General features: G+C 34.5%; 2 protein-coding genes across 8 annotated transcripts in view; one reads left to right on the forward strand and one right to left on the reverse strand.

Annotated features, from left to right (window-relative positions):
• Positions 1 to 16,134, reverse strand: part of LOC122717497 (myotubularin-related protein 14) — a 38,101-nt gene that overhangs the window by 19,167 nt on the left and 2,800 nt on the right. The gene's annotated exons all lie outside the window — the stretch shown is intronic.
• Positions 1 to 16,134, forward strand: part of LOC122717495 (IQ motif and SEC7 domain-containing protein 2) — a 77,368-nt gene that overhangs the window by 13,614 nt on the left and 47,620 nt on the right. Inside the window, exon 1 of one of the 5 annotated variants that reach the window (XM_043941622.1) lies at positions 14,594 to 15,129. The exons of the other annotated variants lie outside the window; for them this stretch is intronic. The gene's annotated coding sequence lies outside the window, so the exon portion shown is untranslated. Of the gene's footprint in view, positions 1 to 14,593; positions 15,130 to 16,134 lie in introns of those variants that run through there. 5 annotated transcript variants of the gene reach the window in all.

Here is a 16,134-nt window from a genome sequence, read left to right on the forward strand (position 1 = left end):
TACGAAAAAAATATGCGAGATACGTATATTGATTAAAATATCGAATAAATGATGATATTTATGTAATATCACGTTTGAAAAAAGGAAGGAAATAAATATATTTCATCGTTTGAATGACGAGATAAAAACAAGTTCCCCCCACTTCTAAAAATAGTGACGTGATATTACAAATTTCAAAGTCTAAATTTAATCAATTCCATTAATTCTCTCTCCAGAAATTACATTACATTACCGTTGCCTTAACCTCAAAAGAAGAGCTTCGCTTGTAAAAATTTCATTCAACAACATACGTAGAAACGGAATTCTGTCTTTCTCTCTATTCAATTCAATTCTTACGAGTTTAATTACGAAATTTAAAGAAATTACGTCAAAAACGTGACGCAATGAGGGGAAGGGAATTACCACCCTTCGTCAAAATTATATACGGGCCAGGATAAATTCCAGCCCACCCTGTGTACAGCAAGCGTACAATCGAAACGAAGAACGCGTCGCCGCGGTTCGCCTTTCTGATTCGTCGGCCGATGAGTGGCCGATCCGGCGGGGAGGAGGGAGGGAGGGGAGGCTCGTGAGAAAAGCGAAGCGCGCACCCTCCGCCGGCGCGCGTAATTACGCGCGCGTTTAAATGCCTTTGGCCACGCGAGTCCACGGGGTCGCCGACCTTTTTTCCTTTTTCTTCTTTTTCTCCTTTCCCAATCCTTTCTCAACCCCTCCCCTCCCCTCCCCTCCCCTCGTTTTCCCTCCTCTTCCTTTTCTCTTTCGTTTATTATTACGAACGAACAACGCTCTCCTACGAAGCCTTTGTAGCTTCGGAATTTCTATTCCTTTTGAAACACGGCTGCGTTTCAGGTCAGTTGGCGAATGAAAACGGATTATTGGAAGGCGTCGCCCGCGATAATTCGATTACATCTCTCGAATACGTGTAACTGTAACATAATTTGTATTGTAACTATTGTTGATATATATAAATATATATATACATATAGATTGCAAGGTAAAGTGTATGTGTGTGCACAGCTTGATTTTGAGAATTAATTTGTGCAAGTGTGTAAGAGTGGGGGAATGGAGAGAAGTAGTCGTGCGTTTGGCAACAGGTTGGCGAACGAATTTGTTGATTTTTTTTTTTTTTTTGGGAAGTTTCTTCCAACCAACGAGCAATTTTTTATTAATCCTTTTTCTAATTAATCTCTTCTTCCACGATCAATTATTATTCAAAAACTTTCTATTCAGATTATATTATACGGGAATAGCATTTTCTTTTTAAAATAGAAAATACATTTATTTTATTATCTCGTTGAAAATTGTTACATGTTTTGTTTTAATATTTTATATAAATCGTGCATAAGTATTAATACGTATTAATCGAATTAATTAATTTTAGAGTAAGATTAATCGTTACATTACAATAGCCATTTATATTACGTTAATAACCACTGTTTAACCAGTGAAACAAATTAAAGCATTTCACATATCGCGTATCACGATATGCGATTGTACTTACTTCGAGCAGCAGCAGCTGCACCATTGTTTCCTATATATTCCAAATTAATATAGTCAGTATTTATTACCAAGCAATATCTACTACTGTACATATACAAGGATTCAACGTTCATTACTTCACATCCCATACGAACAATTTGTACTTTTACGATACTGTATTGGTCAATAATCTGTCGATATCACCTCCATCTAGTATTCCCCTCCAAGCAAATGTATCAACCCTTTGCACTCGAATGAGTGACTCTCAGCCATCACTTGGATCGATGCGGCAATTCGAACAATATTTATTTACGTTTGATTTTTTTAAAATATTGCGAATAAATTCTTAAATTCTTTGCGTATAATCTTATAAAGTGAAAAAATAATATGCTATCGAATGGTTAGATTTTATCTTATTATATTTTAGGCGTTAGTCCAAGTTTGACAGTCGTGGTGATAGAAATATAATTTTCAAAGTTTTGTAAAGCATAAAATATAATCAAATTGATTCGAGCGAAGATGAGTTTGATTTTTCGTTTTATTAAATAACGAAATTATTTTTATTCGTTAAAAAATTGACGATAGAGACAAAGAAAATAGCGATGAAAATAGAGAAGGATATGAAAAATAAAAATAATAAACAGTGAAGAGATCCGTCTTGATAATTACTTCATTATTAAAATATCAAAACAACGATATAGACTTTAATATTCGAAAAATTTTCTTATCTTTATATCGTCTTACGTATCGTAAAGATACGTAAAACATCAAAATATAAAAGTTTTATACGTTAATTTGTGTGTGAAATCATTTTAACTTCATCTGGAATTGTATTAACATTCTCCACCCGTCCATTGTAGAATCTTGAAAAAAAAAAGAAAATTTCCTGTAAAATACATATATATATATATATTTTTAATCAACCCTCGTCGCCGAAAACGAAGACCGAAACTTCAATTTTGCAAGGCGAAACAAGGCCGGCCAATAGTTCCGCTCGAATCACCATGCTCGAATAAAAGGGTTAAAGCCGACATGTACACGAGTCCGCGTAAATATTTGCGCGATTGCTTCCGCGGGAATCGCCCGAGCGAGGAAAGATCCTTCTTTTCTTCGCGCGACATCCAGATGACGAGCACGGTAAGGCTAAGAATTCCAAGCAAACTGGGATTCTGTTATACAATGGATGATAGTGCGCTCGATATTCTCTCTCGCGTCGCGAGAATGGAGATTTTCATTGGATCGAGGGAAAAGAAAGGGAGGGAGAAGGGGGATTGTATGGATATTATCGTCGCGAAAGGGCGTGAGCTTTGAAAAAGTTTATTGGGGTGAGATTTTTCTTATTTGAAAGAAGAGCGTCCACACGTGTGAAAGAGAAAGAGAAAATAATGGATGGATGGATAATGAGTAAGAAATGGTGATTTAATAATTGGATTAGGTTTTTAGGAATGTTATTTTAATGATTTTAAATGATAGTTACATTGTGATATTGTTAATGGATTAATGTATTATATGTAGTGTGGTATTATGAGAAATTTTATTTTTTGTATTTATGTAACGTTTATTAATTTTAAGTTCAATTTCTATAGTTGTGGCTATTTAATAGTAGTGGATTTCTTGATACTTTCAATGAATTTCGACAAATTCAAAATTTATTTACTACGAATTATAGATATAATTTTAGATATCATATTCAAGAGCCAAAAAGCATCACGTATAACGCATTCTTATGTTAAGCATTCAATCCATTCAAGAAACATTTTTCTTACATATTTTCTGTTATTAAACAACATTTGCCATATAGAGTAAAAATCTTCCAATGGTTTATTGTTTTAGAATATTTTTCAAATTGGTTACGATTCAAGAATATTATTGGAATTAATTGTAATCTAAAAATAATTTATATACCTTCGTGTATATCTATGATTCAATGATTGAATCATTTTTAATCGATTCGAAAGATTAGATAATGAAAGTTACATAAGATTGAAAATAAATCAAGAGATTCGATTTAATTTAAAGTTCGAAACAACAACAAGTTTGTAACTTAAAAAAAAATATAAAACAAAAGGATTATTTTTCGCAAAAACAATTACAAATAAAATTTCTTCGTCCAATTTGCCACCCTAAAGCCATTTCACATTTTCATCTTTCTCATCATTCACAAAGCATCTTGCACACTTCAAATACTTCCTACATTGCAGGAAAAAAATTTTTTTCATTTCCATCGTGAACACAGCAGATTCTATTATCTTAATCACTTATATTTCGCAAAAATAGTTACAATTTTATAATAAAAATCCCCCATCCATTGCTCTCATCCCAATTATAAATCTATCTTAAATTTATTTTTTCACCTATTTTCCCCTCCCATTATTCACAAAACCACATCTCAAATTACCAAACAAAAATTTATCTCGATCCAATATATATAAAACTCTATCCCTATCGTGAACACGAGTAGAATCTATTTATCATTCATTTTCTGCAAAAATTACGATTGTACAAACACACTTTGTTCATCCTTCATTGCTCCAATCTCCTCGAAACAACTTTTCCAACAACTTTTCCTTTTCCGTCACTACGAATGTAGCACCTTTCTTTTTAAAGAAAAATTATCACAATTTTATAAATATATATATATATTCTTTTTGATTTAATTCCTCCACAAAGCACATCTCCAGCAGGTCGCGAGACGAGAACTTTTCAAGTCCCATCATGTCCAAGGGGGAACATAGTAGGCCTTCGTTGACAAAGAAGGCGTCGAATTACAACGAAGAAGGCGGCGAAACGTAACGACGACGAGTTTCTTACCATCGCAACTATTAAGTGTGCAAATAAATTCTTCCCCCCCCCTTTTCTTTCCAAATTCAAAATTTTATTACACGAATCAGGCACAAAATTACCCAATTGTTTCGATCAGATAGATACTACTACGTTTGTCCGGCGATTCCCAATCTTTCTGCCAATTTTTCTCTGAATCGAATTTTCGTCGAGCGATTCTTCTAACTCATCTCCTCATCGAACTTTCTCGGTGCACCTAAACGATCGTCGTTTTCCAAATTAAAATTTCCGGCTTTAAATCTTTGATACGATTTTTCACACGTTCTATAAGATACAGCCCAGTACGTAAATCATTTCGGTAGTTTCGCTGTCGATTTCTTAAGCTGGAATGCAAAAAGTAAGTAGCGACGTAAATAACGCTTCTCGCACGCCATATCACTTGAAATTATTGCATAGGACTGGAAACTCTTAGAGCGCTCATTGCGACTCTTCTTGAAAACAGAAGAACGCTCTTTCAGATGGCGCCACGAACTGGAAGTAATTCGAATTCGGTCAGAAGTTATGATCGTAACGAAAAGGGGAAGGAACTTATTTGTACACTTAATACTATACACTTCGTGTTAACATTCTGTTTTGTAAAGGGAGGAGCGAGAAAGAGGCTACGATACGCTTGTGTGGATGTCCACGAAAGGGGTGGAAGAGAGGGAGATTCATAGGGAATAAAGGGGCGTCCCGACAGCGCAGACTCAGGGTATGGGCGTCGAGACGCTTCCTCGTTCCCTTGACAGTGCCGCTCTAACGATTCACGAGTCGTGCTTTCGCCATTCATCGTGATATACTCGATCTCTCTTTTCTGTTTCCATCTTTGAGAGATACATATATATATATATATATATATATCTATACTAGGTACACATACATACACGCACGCGCATGCATATGTATACATATGTATTTATCACATTATGACAGTGGCTTTTCTTCGCGTATGATATCTCTTCGTTATATATTTGGAAAAATGTATACGAAATAATAATTTGTGGTTGTGTAATATAATCTCTTTACGATCTATCTCGGATCAATTTCGTTTATTATTAAAGATAGAAAGTAAGTAGTTATCTATTTAATTTCGCGATTATTTTATCTCTCGTGACGGTTTTTACGTTATATAATATATTGAAAATTGAATACGATAAAAAAAAGTAGTGAGAAACAAAGTTCTTAGCTTAGAGCCACTGTCACGGTTATAAATATATATATATATATATATATATGCAAAGATACATATAAATACACGTGAATATATACATAAAGAGTCTTATATAGTTTCTCGTAGCTGGCTCCCCTCTCTCCCCGTGCGTCTATCTGAACGCACACGTAGCCTCAACCGTGCACACACCTGTGCACACATGGCGCACACCTGCACGCGCGTATAGATGTAGGCGTGCTCCTTCAACGATCCTTGCTGCCTCGCTGCCGGTAAGATCGTCACTTTCTGTCCAACTATTGTGTCTACGTGTACAGTACGTGTATTACGTATTATACTCCATCATCGTGGAATCTCTTTGACGCAGATCTCGTGACTCTGCCTATTGCGCGCGGGATCGAATTGTATACGAGAGTACACGAGACGCGTGTCTGACTGATTGAAAGAGGAGATTGCGAGCTTTTGCTGATTTATTTTTATTTTTTTTCTTTTTCGCTATTTTCTTTCGATCGGTGTTGTTTCGGGTTATTGTTGATCCGAGTTTCATTTGCACACGCGCTGAATTTACCACGAGATAGGGAGATTGGAAACGCGCGCAGACAGCAAATAGTCGCGGCGTTTGCCAACGTTTGCCAATGTTTGAGGTAATGCCGGGGTGAGTTAAAGAGAATTCGTTGCTTGCTTGCTTGCTTGCTTTCGTTCGATAATGTTATTGTTGTTGCCAGAAGAATTTTATTTTTCTCTCTAATTCCATTTTTTATCGCGTTTATTTCTTTTCCAACTCGACGAAAGAAAATTTTCTTATTTCTTGAGAATAAAAGAGGTTTTGAGATTCTTAATATCTCCAATTATTTTTTATTATAGCGAGAACTTTGAAATTGAAACGATCGAAATGTAAATTCTCTTATATTATTTTTATAATTGTAATTTGACGGAGATTGGCTTCGGGAAATATCACTTATTCGATTCAATAATTGATTTTCAATTCTTACGTGTATTTTTCGCTAAATATTTTTAACTTCAATATCGGTATTATACAGAATAATTTCAATATCTTTGGCATTGTCGTGATACTTGATACGATGTGCATCGATCGCATATCGTGCATACTCTTCGAATCAATAATTATTTGAATTATATTGCTCGAGAAACGCGAAAAAGATATTAGGATATTTAACTTATGCGTGCAATGCGAGAATATATATATATGGAGGATGGTATACTGATAGCTTGATAATCGGATCCTTTGGACGCAATTTATGGATTTACATACAGAAATCGATTGGAATGGATCGGATTCGATTGGACTAATTGCGTGTCCTGGTATGGGCAAGATTGGATGGAAATTCGAAGGGAAGAGAATTGTAGTTCTGGAGAAGCGAGAAGGACGTTCTAACCTTGTAAGGCCATTTATATTTGCTCGTTCTTATATTTTTAAATTAATTTTAGGAAAATGTTTATTCGATTTTTTCAGTTATCTTCCAACGTACATTTCATCAATTAAATAATGTTTTTTAATCATTTTGGCCATTCTGTTCAAGCTTCATCATAAAAAAGTATATTTAGTATCTCAGAATGGGAGAAGGAATGAAATTAAACGGAAATTATCTCGCCTTGAAACTTGTTAACATTTGAATTGGTTTATTATTTTATACGATGGTTTTACAAATCGAATTACATCCTTGTTTCTCGAAGCTAAACATATCGTCTTCAACAATATATCAACATGGTAACGTAAAGTCGAAAGAGAGATAATATATACGAGAGTTTCTAAGAATACTTAATTCAGCATTTTAATACAAGCTGTTACCAGGATAATTAACTAGAAAGTATCGTAAGACGACGATTAACACAAGACTCGTTTCTTCCGTTTGAGGTAAAATTTTCTCGCGTTCGATAGTTACTTTACGATCATTTAAAAACGACGCTAATTTTTTAAAAATTATTCACGACATTCAATTTCACATTTTCAAATCGAGTAAAAAAAAAAAAAAAAAAAATCTCAGACATCTCTTGAACTTAGAAAACCAAATAGAATTGCATTCCGAGTCGCAATATTTGGGATTGGACGAATACGGATTCGTTGCGAAACAAGAGCATAAGATTTCGCTGAGCTCTCGATCGGGCAGTATACTATACTAAATTAGGAGATAAAGAACAAACACGCGATTGCCGGTTGGCCAATTGCCGGCTTAACGAGGCGTGCAGAAAATTCGAACGATGCGTCAAGGTGAATACGAGATGAGTTTCACTTCTCGGAGAAAAGGGAGCTTTCGAACGAATCGCTCTCCTTCGCAAGCTCCTTCCCCCCTCCCCATTCGAGCGTCTCTTACTTTCCTTCGCGTGCCAGCAATCGTACGTAAATCGTAGACCGACCATTATTTATTTACAGCGATTCTCTCGGAAAGGAATCTCCAATTTTCTTTTTTATCTCAGTGCACACTTTTTTTTTTTTTTTTTTTTTAAGAAAGAAGGAACATTAGATTTCGCGTTTAGAATCTCGAATCGTTTGTTTTTTTTTTTTTTTTTTTTTTTCTTTTTTATGAGGAAAGAAGGAAGAGTGATTGATTTGTGTGTAATTTTTGAACAAATCTTTGAAAGCGAATATTAAATTGGAAACGATAACACGATCGTGAATAAAAATTTATTTATGATAACGATATCGGTGTTCGAGGAAAAAGAAAAATATTTCTTCAGCCAATATATCAAATAATCGTGTAAACGATAAGAACGAACGACGATTTTGTTTGTCCCGGTAGCTTTTCTTTATTCTTTTGCGTCGTTCGAACGATGAAAACGATGATTCTTCTATTCCGTTTTTTTTTTTTTTTTTAATTATCGACTTGTTATAATTACATACGCATGTCGGACTTTCGTATTCGCTGAATCATTATACGAGTTCGACTTCGTTCGTACAATTTTGAATATGCGAATAAATTAATATCATAGTTTAAAGAAAATTGAATTATATTTTATTATAAATATATTTTGAAAGAAAAAAAGGAAATAGATAAAGTAAGGAGAGTTTATACGATTTAATGGATAGTGTATTATTGAAATTATTCTGTCAATTTATAATTAATTATTTTTAATTACATACCGAAAGTGGAATGAAGGAATGAGTCGTTTTATAAGAATCATTCTTTTAAAGGCTCGTTTCCAAGTTGTCTCTAAAATAAGCACGGTTTATCGAAGAGTTTCCCGCAGAAACGAAAGAGTTTCGCAACGTGAAGCATGTTATTGTCGAATATTCTGGAAAAATATCAATATTTCTGCTGAGAGAGCAGAATTGGAATAGATATGCACCGTTTTCACATTTGGACGAATATTTTTATGCAAATTCAATTTCCATTTACTCTGTATCGAAATATCTCTTTTCTTTTTTTCAAATTCAATTTCGAATTCGTTTTGAAGCTGCAATATTTTTCGAATTTCCCTCCATTCGACGTATTATTCGTATAAAATAACTTCTTGAAACAAATTATTCAATTTCAAAGAATCGTCCTCCCCTGGATTTCAAGTTTGTCTCAAAATCAGGACCAGAGGGGAAGGTGAGATAGGAAAGTTCAAATCACGGGCAAGTTTTCCACGCGGATGGAATTGGAAGCATCGATAGAAGTCCGTAACCACCCTTTTTGTTGTCTTTCCCACTTTAACGCGGTTTTAACCGCAACCTTTCACGACTCTCTCCTCTCCCCGCGCCGGTCGAATCGATCGAGAAACTCCCTTTCGCATCGTTGTTCTTCCACCTTTCGTTCTTATCTTTTCGAAGGAAAAAATTAACAATTGAACAATTGAACAACTTCTATGATTGTTATTGAGAAAATTTGACTAGATTGTTGGGCTCATTGTAACGAGATTTTTTATTGAAAACTGGGGATGAAATTGGATATTTTGTTTAATGGTTTCTGTCGAAATATGGGATTTTATGTTATTTTTTTTTGGGTCGAATTGGAAATTTATTATACGATCTGTGATTAAAAAAAAAAAAAAATCGGAGAGTTTTCGAAAGTTTGAAATGGAAAATAGATCGATAGATTTTATATTTTCGATATCGAGTGATTGAAAATTAATTTCGGTTACAAATTTTGCGATATTAGAAAATTCAATTTAAAAAGTTTCGAGATAGGAAAGAATTACGAGAGGAGCTAATAAATGTTTGCTTGCTTCAATCATCTCACTTTTGTGCAATTTCTTTATATAAAAATCTCGACGAAATGAAAACCGTCGAGCGGTAATAAAATATTCACTTTCAAACTTTCCAACTTTTAAAAACATTTTTCACAACGCAAAAACTATCTTATAATTTTTCCATTATAAATTACTCCTTCTCTGTCCACAACAAAACCTTTGCAATTCCCTGTAAAGAATACTCTTCTTATCCTACCTATTATTTCTCTCTCTCTCTAAGAAATCTCACTGTTTCGACTCCCCAGCCAATCTCAAAGGGAATGAAAATCCCCCGATCGTGGCACTAACGTTATCTAACGCCAAGACACGGCATCGCGCCTGGAACTGGTTTACTCGCCATTTAATCCGCGGCGTGGGCCGTGGTTTCGCCACGAGTAAAAGGATCTCGCCCTTCGTTTTCCACACGCTCGTGGAAAATATCGAAAGAGCGCGGAGTGATCGAGGCAAAAACCCTCCCTCGGTTATTAAATTTGCTTAACCCTTTAACTGTATTATAAATCGTATAATTAAAATCCGGAGCCAAGATAAATAATAATTTAAATAATTCATAAATTTAACAACTAACTAAATAACCTAAAAATTTAATAATCCAACTATATAATTTATAAATTTAACAACAACAATATTAAACAACATTATTAATTTTTGCTAATGTCAAATAGTGTGGCTGCTAATAAAATAAAAATGAAATAAATGCAAGAAAAGAAAATGTTTTAAAATGGAGTATCACTTCATGATAATATAATTTAAAATTAGAATGTATATATTTTCATTTTAATTTTTTTGTAAAATCCATACTTTATCGATCGTGTTTTTTATTTTTTTTATCCTTTTTTATACAATATTTTCTTACTTTCTATATCTATCTTTTCGTAATTTATAAAATAATTAGAATTATATTGACTAGTATTACGATTCGATTTTAGTAAAATACTTTTTTTTTAGAACGATCGACTGTGGTAAAAGTACTCGCAGTTGAATGGTTAACGAGCAACGAGGAGTTAGTTATATTTTCGCATCGCGTTATTATGACCGCGCCGTGTCATTATTGCTTGCTTGGACGCGATTATGTTGCCTAATTACGCGAGGAGAGTAAGCGCAAAAAAAGGGAAATGGAAATAAAATATTTTTGTATCAAGTCAAATATAATGAAATGAGTAATTAGTTGATCTTTTTTTGATGAACAGTTTCGTAATGATAAAAAGATCGATCGATATAAATAATAAAATATCGTAACGAATTACAAAAGATTCTTCATATTTACAGTGTAATATTTATAAGAAATATTTGCACGTTTTTATTAAAATATTTCAGAAAAAAAAATAATAAGCAATAATAATAATAATATTATTTTTATTTTACAGCCATGAGCCTTAACGATTCGTGAAGAAAATGGAATTCTCTCTGTAATTAATTTCATAATAATGACGATATTTTTACTTTTTCATTTCTTGAACGAAGCCGTTGAAGCTCTTTTTCCTTTCGATTCTTTTTAATACTCGTCGAATTACATCATATAACTAATCATATTATGAATAATTCTTATTTGAAACACGGTATATACATATACATTCCTTTTTCCTATTGTGGACGGTATTTTCATACTTATCCCTCTTTTGTAGGAGATTGCACGATATACCGTGGTCGTTTTCGTGATGATTGTTCGCTTCATTTCCTGCATCCTGTTGTCTCCTTGCAGCTCTATCGATCGGCCATTGTCCGCGTTTTTTCTGGGAATAATAAACGGGCGCGGCCCAATTTGCTTTCAAACGTGCCTTCTCTTTCGTTTTGAACTTTGTTTTAAACCCGTGTTTCTATGCAACACGGAACGGATGCCAATGATGCATCAATGGATCGATCCTCGTTGCGCGTTTCAACAACGGATTAACACGTTCATTGCCACGCGTGTTCCTAAAAATCTCCTTCAGGTCACGCGCTGTATCAAGCGTACTTCAGTACTTGTACCGATATTTTAGTAATGCGAGTGTGATGGTCGCAAGAATCATGTCTCGCATCATTTGTTTCCATTATTACTGTTCGCGTCTGCAATAGAATATTGAGAATAGTAATTGTATTAACAATAGTATTGATTTATATAGTATATTTTGGATATTTTAATTTGGATAATATGAATGCCCTTCGACTAATCGTAACAAATACACTTCTTAGTTGTGAATTGTATATAAATTATTCGTATGGCTTATCTATTAGAGACCTCTCAATGTCACAGCAGATAATCGTGTCTGATGATTAGAGTAGGATATGTTCATAAACTAATTGTCGTATCACCATGAGACTCGTGATATCTTAAAATTAAAAGATTTAGAGAATTATTTAGAGCTGCAAAATTGTTAGGATTATCTGTAAATACAACGAAATCTTGTCAAAACCTTCAACGGAGTCAACATAATATCGCCGTTCGAAAAAATAATTCTATTATAAGAATAAGTATTAGATTGCATGCAAATTATGTTATTCGGATAAAAGACGATAAACGGATCGATCAAACGCAAAAAAATTTAAAAAAGACAACAATTTTTTATCCAAATTGTTTGGATTGTTAACCTCAGCTTTGTGTAGAATGTTTTGAAATTTTACATTCAAAATAATTTTTTTATTATTTTTATAACAATTTAATAGTTTTATTACAGAATATCTTTGCAACTACCTACGAAGATCGTTCATAAGTGGTCAAATAAGTGAATATGGGTAGCATAAGTTCGAAATCTTATTTTTGTATCGTGGACGATAATTTTTTTCCAAGAATGGAAGAAACGTATTGCAATTTGGAAAAGTAATTGAGTAAACGATAAAAATTATCTTTGCACGTGTTCTATTTGTATTTTCCTTATCGCTTCGACCGAGTGTAAGAAAATAGATTATGGATGTTTATCCAAAATCAAAATTTTTATCGACAATGTTTGAAGAAACAGATTCGAATATCAATAACGCTATATTTTTTTTCTCGCGTGTTATTTGCTCTTTATAAATTTTTCTACTTTCAAATTTTGCATAATTGAAATCCGCAATCTAGAAAGAAGATCAAGCAAGGAATTAGGAAGAAAGCAATTATATAATAATTAATAATTCTAGTTCTTTATTAAAATTTTTGAAATCTCTTATGTCAGACAATAGAAAGTATAATAATTACACGTGGTAATATTTAAGACACGAAATATTCTCAATTGCAACTCATTGTGAAAGGATTTAATAATCGTCTGTTATCGTGGAAATAGAAACAGAATTTTAACGTGAAGATTTTACATTTTAAAATTTTCTCGCAGAAGGGAGATGGAAAAGGGGTTGTGATTCTCTCTCGCTGAAACTTGAAGTTTTTTTCCTCAACATTTTAAAGAAAAAAGAAAGCGTTGGAGATTTAAAATATTATCGCGATAAAATGAAGAGTCGAGTAGAAATTAGTTCCTTGGTTGGTCTCTCGATTGGGAAGAGTCGAGGCGAAAGATAGATAAGAAGAAGGGTAATTGATCGATACTTTTTCTATATAGCGGTGGAAAAATTGAAAGGCCACGCGGATAGGGTTGAAAAGGTTGCTATAGGAACCATAGGCATACCTGTGAACTTTTTATCGCGTTATCTCATCGATATTCAATCCCCGTCTTTGAAAAGTTCGATCGATGTAAAAAGAATCCGTATACCCCCTTGATACCTAACTCGAGATATCGATAATTTCGAATTTTCAAAATTATTGCTTAAACCGATAAGAATTTTCGATAAAAATTAGAGCGTCAATTAATAACATTGGAGATATAAATATTGAGAATAGATTATCAAGAAATCTCAATAAAACTATGAAGAATGAAAATTAGAGATATTCCAAAACCAAAGATCAATAATAAAATACTGAATACTGCATAAACTGTAATACTATCGATAGATATCACCGTCGGTAACCGCTACAACCGCTGAATTCTTTTCAATTCACGCATCGACTCGTTTCGTTCGATCAAGAATTCATCGTGCTTAAGAATCCTCCTTATATATATATATATATATATATATATATATATCCTTATTCGCAGTCGTATTCATAATCTAGCATATAATATAACGATAGGAAAGCCACAGTTGGTCGGCAGAGTTCTTACCACCATTGCTTTTACAACCGGGTAGACGTTGCCGTGGCAGAAATAACGGGGCTCTTTTTATACACTCTGGTCGGGGCTACCACACGCGTGTTCAGAGACACTCTCTCTGAAGCACGCGTGTGTGGCGTGGCGCAGCCTCGCGGCCGTGCAATGAACAAACCGATTTCACCGTGGGCCGTCCAACCGTTCCAATCATTCGACGTAATAACTTTTTCTTCCCTCGCGTTTCTCCCTAATTCGATGACTGGAAACCCGTACATTTGTTAACGGGGAATTAATTATCGATCTTTTTCTCGCGTAGTTTTTGAATGTTTCAAAGGGGACGAATTTTCAGCGTTTTGGATTCTTTTGAAATTTTTTCAGGTTTTTGTAATTTTATAACGTTGCGTGGTAAGATCCGTGTAACATATTTTAATACGCATGCGTAGATATTCAGATAATGATGTGGAATAACATCTATCCTATTTGCATGTGTAGGACGTGCAAAGTATGTTGGGTTAAGGAACTGAAGGATCCTTGAAAATATACGTGGGCTAAATTACTATTAATTCGATCGATTCCAGCCTCGTTCGCTTTATATATAAATTCGAAAATCAAGCGGACAAGTGGAAAATTTGTTTTCAATAATAATTATCGAAACATTCACTATTTCAATCTCGTTAACAAATTTCCAAATCGAAAAAATAAAAAGAAGCGAGAAAAATATATATACCAATTTTAAATTCTCTCTCTAATCTAAAAAAAAAAAAAAAGGGTTGAAACGAAGGATCTCCCCCATCATCGGTCCACGAGGCATTTTCTCTCCTGTTACTATTTTCGTGGCGTGCATCGTGCTATTTTCGCGGTGGCGAGTCGGAGAAAAGAGGGTTGACGAGGCGATAAAACGCACCCCGGACGAATCCATCCCCCCCTCCTGAGGACTGTTGGGGTGGTCTCAATCGATAATGGCCGCACGTGTGCGAAGGCTGAGCACGTTGTTGCCCCCTTAGTTAAAAAGGAATGCTCCTCCTCGTAGTATCGCTCGCCTCAAGGTCGTAAGTTGGAACGGAATCTGAGCGAATCGCGCACGTGCGCGCGCGACCGTTTTCATTCACCCGTCTTGGAAATCGAAACAGAGGATAAAATATTTGTCTCTCGTTCTTCTTCGAGTTGTGGCGCGTAAGAGCGGAGGATAATGGAGGAGATCGTGGACGGTGGATAATGAGTAGTGATGGCACATCGTAGTGAAGGAAGAATATAACAATCGTGAAACATATCGGGCGATTGATAAATGCTTGCGTGGGCATCGCGTGAATCGCGGCCCACACGCCGATTTAATTTTATTGCGAGTCGATTACACGCGCAACGACCGGGTGATTCGAGATAAAGGTGAGGAGAAGTTTTTTTTATTCTTTTATTATTATTATTATTATTATTATTATTATTGTGTTCGATTTGTTTTTTTTTATTTTAAGACGGTTGATGGATGATTTGGAGATCGAAAAAAGGAAAAATTGACATTTTCTTTTTCGGGAGTTTCTTCTTCGATTTTAAAAGAGATATAATGCGATTCGAAAGATATTTCCAGTCAATTGTTTTTTTTTTTTTTAAATAAATATTATTCAATTTTGTATGTATATTTAAGAAATAAATGAATTTCAAACGAGTTCTCGGATTCCAAAAAAAAAAAAAAAGAAAAAGAGATCTGATTTCCAGAAGAAAACAGTAAAACACCAAAAACGATCTAAAAAAAATACATTAATAAATATCGATTATCCACATAACATTCATCCTTTATTTCCGAAACGTATCGTATAAATTGATCGTAAATTAGTTCGTTATCGATGATTCGGAAAAATCCAATCCAAACTACTTCTCCCCTACTTGTTCTCGCGAATATTCAACGATGTTTTTGCCAGCAGGGGCTGGCAGGGTGTCTAAGGAGCATCGTGCACTTGAAACTGTGCCAATCCTCGAAACCGAGTTCCGCCGGCCGCATAATAAAACGATCGCGGATCCCCGTGGAAAAGGGCCAATGTCAATATCTCGAATCGTGCACGAGCCACTTGGAATGCGCGTGGGCTCATTCAACGCGCGTTCCAAACGTTTTGCAAACCTTCCTCCCCTCCCTTCCCTCCTCCCTCGACGCGGATGAAAACTTGTAGAAACAATATGTTTATCCTTATCCCCCTCGCGTTGAAATATTCGCGAAATTTGTGATACCGGAAGGTATCGTCGCCTTTGATAGAAAAAAGAAAAATCGATATTTTTAAACGATATATATTGAAGATGCAGAGGATATAAAAATTCTGATACGACAATACAATGCGGATTGTATATATATATGGTATAGAAGTACAAAGTAAATATGATAAGTATAAATAATGGAAAAAT

This window comes from Apis laboriosa, unplaced genomic scaffold (genome assembly GCF_014066325.1).
Source record: "Apis laboriosa isolate Shangri-la unplaced genomic scaffold, ASM1406632v1 scaffold5213_cov150, whole genome shotgun sequence".
NCBI classification, from domain to species: Eukaryota; Metazoa; Arthropoda; class Insecta; order Hymenoptera; family Apidae; genus Apis; species Apis laboriosa.